The following is a 6722-nucleotide window of genomic DNA, read 5'->3' on the forward strand; positions in this document are numbered from 1 at the left end:
GTACTAGTGTGGGACCCTGGAAATAGCGGGGTCAATGTTAAACTTGCTAAAATCTCTTCTGAAATAAGAACATGGTGTATGTATCTCAAAACGGACAGCATTTTGCAAATCACCAGCCCTTATCTGAGGCTAAAGTCTCTTTAATGGTTTTGGTATTTAAAAGAAACCCAGAGGGGCGCCTGGGTGGCGCAGTCGGTTAAGCGTCCGACTTCAACCAGGTCACGATCTCGCGGTCCGTGAGTTCGAGCCCCGCATCAGGCTCTAGGCTGATGGCTCAGAGCCTGGAGCCTGTTTCCGATTCTGTGTCTCCCTCTCTCTCTGCTCCTCCCCCGTTCATGCTCTGTCTCTCTCTGTCCCAAAAATAAACGTTGAAAAAAATTTTTAAAAATAAAAGAAACCCAGGTAGGGTCACCTGGGTGGCTCAGCCAGTTAAGCATCCAACTTTGGCTTGGGTCATGATCTCGCGGTTTGTGAGTTTGAGCCCCTATGTCATGCTCTGTGCTGACAGCTCAGAGCCTGGAGCCTAATTCGGAATCTGTGACTTCCTCTCTCTCTGTCCCTCTCCTGGTCACACTCTGTCTCTCTCTGTCTCTAAAAAAATAAATAAATGTCAAAAAAATTTTAAAGAAACCCAGGAAGATTCCAAACATATGGTTTTCATTTCATCATGCAACTCTGTGAAGCTCTGTCTATATAGCTAGGGGAACATATATAAGTACATCTTTATGAGGGAAGGGGTATGACCTGAATTCCAGCCATATCTCTGTTCTAAGCTTTGGCAACTCACTGAGGGGTGCAGCATCTTTTCCATCTGTTCCTAACCCCTGTCAGCCCTGATCATGGATTCTCAGAAGCATGGTCCTCACCTTCTCAGCACTGACTCTATCACCTGCCGGCTCCTGAGAAGGAGAGTAAGCAGCAAGATATTAGTTAAAAAACAGCAGAACTGGATTGTAGACACTTAATACTTGTTGCCCAAGTTTTTTTCAATTGCAAAGAGGGCTTAGGGCTGGTGTTGATATTTTGTGGTCAGATCATTTCATCTACTACACTGAAGTACTATTCTGTGTCCATAGAGGCTAGAGGTTCAAAGGGAATGGGACACAATGGTATTTGGAAAGATACATTTTATGTTTAAACTTCAGTTTAATAGGTGGTGGAGATGTAGGCATGTAATTTGTGATCACAAAATCACTTTCTATGCCACACTCCAGCTCAATGGTATCTTCCAGAAAGGAGCTTTTACCCTTGTATGGTGCCATGATTTTTGTGGGTTCTGCTAGGAGACACTTTTACATCTCTTGGCTTTGGTATCCAGTGAGGTTTACACTCACACATCTCACAAGACTGTATCCTACAGAAGAAAAGTTCTTAAACAGCTATAAACCCTAGGGCACAGCAAAAGGCAACAGACTCAGGAGCTCCATCATCTGTGAGAGAGTCCTATTAGCTTATCATCAGAGCTTCAGCCTGAGGGACAGGCATCTAATTAAACACATACCTGACTTGACTGCAACTTTTTCTGAGACCTCAGAGGATGGGCACTAATTTTGCATACTCCTTCTCTCATGCCACAGAGTGCCAGCATCTTTCTAGGGAGCCCTTGGTTTTTATATCTGGTACACCAGTTTTATGGTTGCTGCCTAGGGAATACACATTGATCAACTGGCTCTTGCAGCCAGGGGGGGGGGCTTGTTTTCAGGGTTCTCTGGGACTGTAACAATTATAGAGACAGTTCTTGGTAGGAGAGCAGTCCCAGGACATTGCAGAGACAGTAGATTGAAACCTACACCCAGCCTTTTGGCGAAAGAGGCTTACAACTCAATAGCAAGACAACAATAATAAGCAATTCAATTACAAAATGAGCACAAGATATGAATAGACATTTTTTCCTAAGAAGATATACATACAGCTAACATGAAAAGATAATCAAAATCAATAATCATCAGAGAAAAGCAAATCAAAACCACAATGACATACATCACACCTGTTAGGATGGCTATTATCAAAAAGAAAAGAAATAAGAAGTGTGGCAAGGATGTGGAGAAAAAGGAATGCTCTTCACTATTGGTGGGAATGTGAACTGTTCTTGCAACTATTATGGAAAACAGCATGGAGATTCCTCTAAAAATTAAAAAATAAAGCTACCATATGATCCAACAATTCCATATCTGGGAATATATCCAAAGGAAACAAAAAAACTAACTGAAAAAGATATCTACACCCCCATGTTCATAGCAGCATTATTTATAACTAGCCAAGATATAGAAATATTCTAAGTGTCCACCAACAGATGAATGGATAAAGAAAATGTGTTATATATATGAAATCTTGCTATTTGTGGCATCGTGGATGAAACATGAGGGCATTATGCTAAGTGAAATAAATCAGAGAAAGACAAATACCATATAATCTCACTTATATATGAAATCATAAAAACAAACAAACAAACTCGTAGATATAAAGAACAGATTGCTGATTGCCAGAGGTGGGGGTGGGAGATGGGTCAAATTTGTAAGAGGAGTGGAAAGGTAAAAACTTCCAGTTATAAAATAAATAGTCATGGGTATGTAATGTACATCTTGCCAGCTCTAGTAAATGATCCTATATTTCATATTTAAAAATTGCTGAGTATATCTCTAAAGTTCTCATCATAAGAAACAAAGTCTGTAACTATGTAAGGTGGTGGATGTTAACTAGACTTAGGTAGTAATCATTGCATAATATATACAATATCAAATCATTATGTTTTACATCTGAAACTAATGTAATGTTGTATAGCAATTGTACCTTAATAAAAATAAGTCAAATTTATTTTCATAAATTTTGCCCACTTTTTAATTGGGTTAGTTGCCTGTTAAGTTGTAATCCTGGATATTAATTCCCTATCACATATGTGATATGAAAATATTTCTCCATTGTGTGGGGTGTTATTTCACTTCTTTGGTAGTATGTCAAAGCACAAAAGCTTTGGATTTTTATGAAATCCAATGTACCTATTTTTTTTATTGCTATGTTTTTGATGTCATATCTAAAAAACGATTTACTAATTCAAGAGCACAGCAATTGATACACATATCGTCCAAAAATTTGATAAGTTTGCTCTCTTACACTTAGGTCTTTGATCAATTTTGAGTAGATTTTTAAAATACTATTTATTTAAATTCAAGTTAGTTAACATACAGTATGGTATTGGTTTTAGCAGTAAAACCCAGTGATTCATCACTTGCATATAACACCCAGTGCTCATCCCAACAAGTGCCCTCCTTAATGCCCATCACCCATTTAGTCCATCCCCCCACCTCCCCTCCAGTAACCTGCAGTTTGTTCTCTGTATTTAAGAGTCTCTTATGCTTTGCCTCCCTGTTTTTATCATTTTTCCATAGATTAATTTCTATGTATGGTTCAAGGTGAGGTTAAAATCCAACTTCAGTCTTTTACCTGTAGATATGCAGTTGTCTCAACATCACATGTCGATCAGACTATCCTTTTCCCCCATTGAATTTTCTTGGCAGGCTACATAACAAACAGTTGAGTATAAATTTAAGGGCTTATTTCTTGTCTCTAAATTGTATTCCATTAATATGTATGTGTATCCTTATGCTAATACTGCACAGTTCTGATTACTCTTTTTTTTAAGTTTTATTTATTTTGAGAGTAAGAGAGCAAGAGGGCAGCATAGAGAAAGAAAGCAGGGGAGAGGCAAAGAGAGAATCCCAAGCAGTTTCCACACTCAGCATGGAGCTTAATGCAGGGCTTGATCCCATGACCTTGGGATCATGACCTGAGCAGAAATCAAGAGTCAGATGTTTAACCAAACGAGCTACCCAGGAGCCCTGATTATTCTATCTTTAGAAGAAAGTTTTGAAATTAAGAAGTACAAATGAATCTCCTAACTTTATTCTTTTCCAAGATTCTTTTGGTGTTTCCAGATACTTCAAAATTTCATAAAAATTTGGGGGGATAAGTCTATCAATTTTAACACAATAGACTGCTGGAATTTGATAAGGGTTGCATTGAATCTCTAGATAACTTGGGAGAGAATTTCCATATTAAAAATATTAAGCATTCAATTCATGAATGTGGATGTATTTCATAATTTAGGTATTTAATTCTTTGAAATATCTTTTTTATTTTTCTCAGAGTATAAGTCTTGTTCCTTTCTTTTTACATTTATTCCTAATTACTTTATTATTTTTCATGACATTTTAAATGAAATTGATTTTTAAAATATCTTTCTAGGATTGTACATTGCCACTTTATATAATTCAATTGACTTTTTGTACATTGGGCTTGTATCCCGCAATTTTGCTGAACTCATTAGTTTGGATATTTTTTTTCCTGAGGATATTTCTTTTTTTTTTTTTAAGTTTCTTTTTCAGAGAGAGAGGGAGAGAGAGAGAGAGAGCACACAGGTGTGCATGCAAGCGGGGGAAGGACAGAGAGGGAGACAGAGAATGAGAAGCGGACTCTGCACTGAGCGGAGACCCCGACATGGGGCTTAAACTCATGAGCCTTGAGATTATGATCTGAACCGAAGTCGGACCCTTAACCAATGGAGCCACCCAGGTCCCTTCCTAGGGATATTTCTAGGATTTCCTGTATGTAAGATCATGTCATCTGCAAATAGAAAGAGTTTTATCTCTTCCTTTCTAAATTAGATGTATTTTACTTCTTTTTTTTGTTGTCTAACTGCCCTAGCTAGAAAGTCCAGTACAATGACTGATTAAAGGTCATAAGAGTGGACATTCGGTTTGTCCTGATTTTAGGGAGAAAGTTTTCCTTCTTTCACTATTAATATATTAGCCATATATACCCTGTATTAACTCACGATAGTCCCTTCTATGCCTAATTTTATTGATGTGGTCTTAGTGTTTTCCTAATGAAAGAGTGTAGGATTTTGTGTTTTGCCAAATTTTACTCCTGAATATATTAAGATGATATTGCAGTTTTTGTATTTTATTATATAAATGTAGTGTATTAAATTGATTGATTTTTGTCTATTGAAACAACTTTTCATTCCTGGAACAATATCCACTTAGTCATGGTGTGTTATTATTTTTATTAAAGAAATTTTTTTAATGTTTAGTTATTTTTGAGAGAGAGAGAAAGCAGAGTGTGAGCAGGGGCAGGGAGGGGCAGAGAGAGAGAGTGAGACACAGAACTCAAAGCAGGCTCCTGGCTCTGAGCTGTCAGCAGAGCCCAATGCGGGGCTCAGACCCAAACTGTAATATCATGACCTGAGCTGAAGTTGGACGCTCAACTGACTGAGCCACCCAGATGCCCCTATTATTTTTAATATATTACTGGATTTGACTTCCTAGAATTATAATGAGAATTTTTATTTCATATTACACCATTTTTGGTGATGTCATCACCCTCTTTTATTCTTGATTTTAGTAATTTGAATGAAGGACAATTTTACTAGATATAGAATTCTTGATTAACAGTCTTTTTCTTTCAGATATTTAAATTTATTCTTCCACTGCCTCTGGCCTCCTTGACATTTTATGAGAAGTCAGCTGTTAGCTTTATTTAGGATTTCTTGTAGATACTGATTCACTTCTCTTTTGCAGCTTTGGAGATTTTCTTTTTGTCTTTGTCTTTCAGAAGTTTGGCTATGAGGCTCCTAAGTATGGCTGTATTTGAATTGATTTTACTTGTAGTTTACTGAACTGCTAGGACATGTAGATTAATGTTTTCCCATAAACTTTTGGGAGGTTTTGGCCATTATTCCTTTACCTCTTTTCTCTCTTCTGGGATTCACATTCTGCCTACATTGATGTGCTTGTTATAGCAGATCTCTCAGGCTGTCTTTATGTGTTTGTTCATTTTTTTTCTCAGATCACATCATTTCAATTGAACTATTTTCAAATTATTTCTTCTTTCAAATGAAATCTGCCTTTTTGAGTCCCTCTAGTGAATTTTACATTTCAGTTATGATACTTTTCAATTCTAAAAATACCATTGAGTTTTTTTTTTTAATGTCTCTACTTCTTAATTGGTATTCTCTATTTGGTAAAATCTTGCTTTAATACAGTCCTTTAGAAGATGGCAGCATAGGAGGATGTTGGGCTCACTTCACACTGCTGATCACATAGATTCCACCCATATCTGCCTAAATAACCCAGAAAACCCCTGGAAGACTAGCAGAATGCACTCTCCAGAAGCAAGCGTATACAAGAGGCCCACAGAAGAGGGTAGGAAGGGTGGAGAGGCTGTGTCTGCTACACGGACGGGTGGGAGGAAGCCAGGGTAGTGGGGAGCTGCCTGCAGGGCAAAGCAGAGTCCCCAAAATCTGGCTTGCAAAAGTGGAGGGGCCGGATTCCATGAGGTCTGACAGCCAGCTGGACTTAACATCTGGAAAGTTAAAAGTCAGCAGCTCTGCTCTCAGAGAGCAGAGAGGGCAAGAGGATGCTGGGAGGGAGAGTTGTTGAGCCCCAGAAGGACAGAGCTTGGAGGGGATAAAGGCGCTGGCAAACACCATTTCCCTGTCCCATCCCCCAGACAGAATTTGAAAGGGAACCAATTCCCTTCACCGAACTTGCTTGCACTGTGCCAACACCAAAAACTATGCTTCTTTGGATCCATCACTCTCATGGGCCTGCTTCCCTCTTGGTGTTGCAGGGCCTCTTCTGCAGGGAACCACTGAAGGCAAAGCTAGCTAAGCCTGCTCCTCCTGCCCCTATGCACCTTACGGATCCACCCCATGTAATACGCTC

Source organism: Lynx canadensis, chromosome D1 (genome assembly GCF_007474595.2).
Source record: "Lynx canadensis isolate LIC74 chromosome D1, mLynCan4.pri.v2, whole genome shotgun sequence".
Classification (NCBI taxonomy): domain Eukaryota; kingdom Metazoa; phylum Chordata; class Mammalia; order Carnivora; family Felidae; genus Lynx; species Lynx canadensis.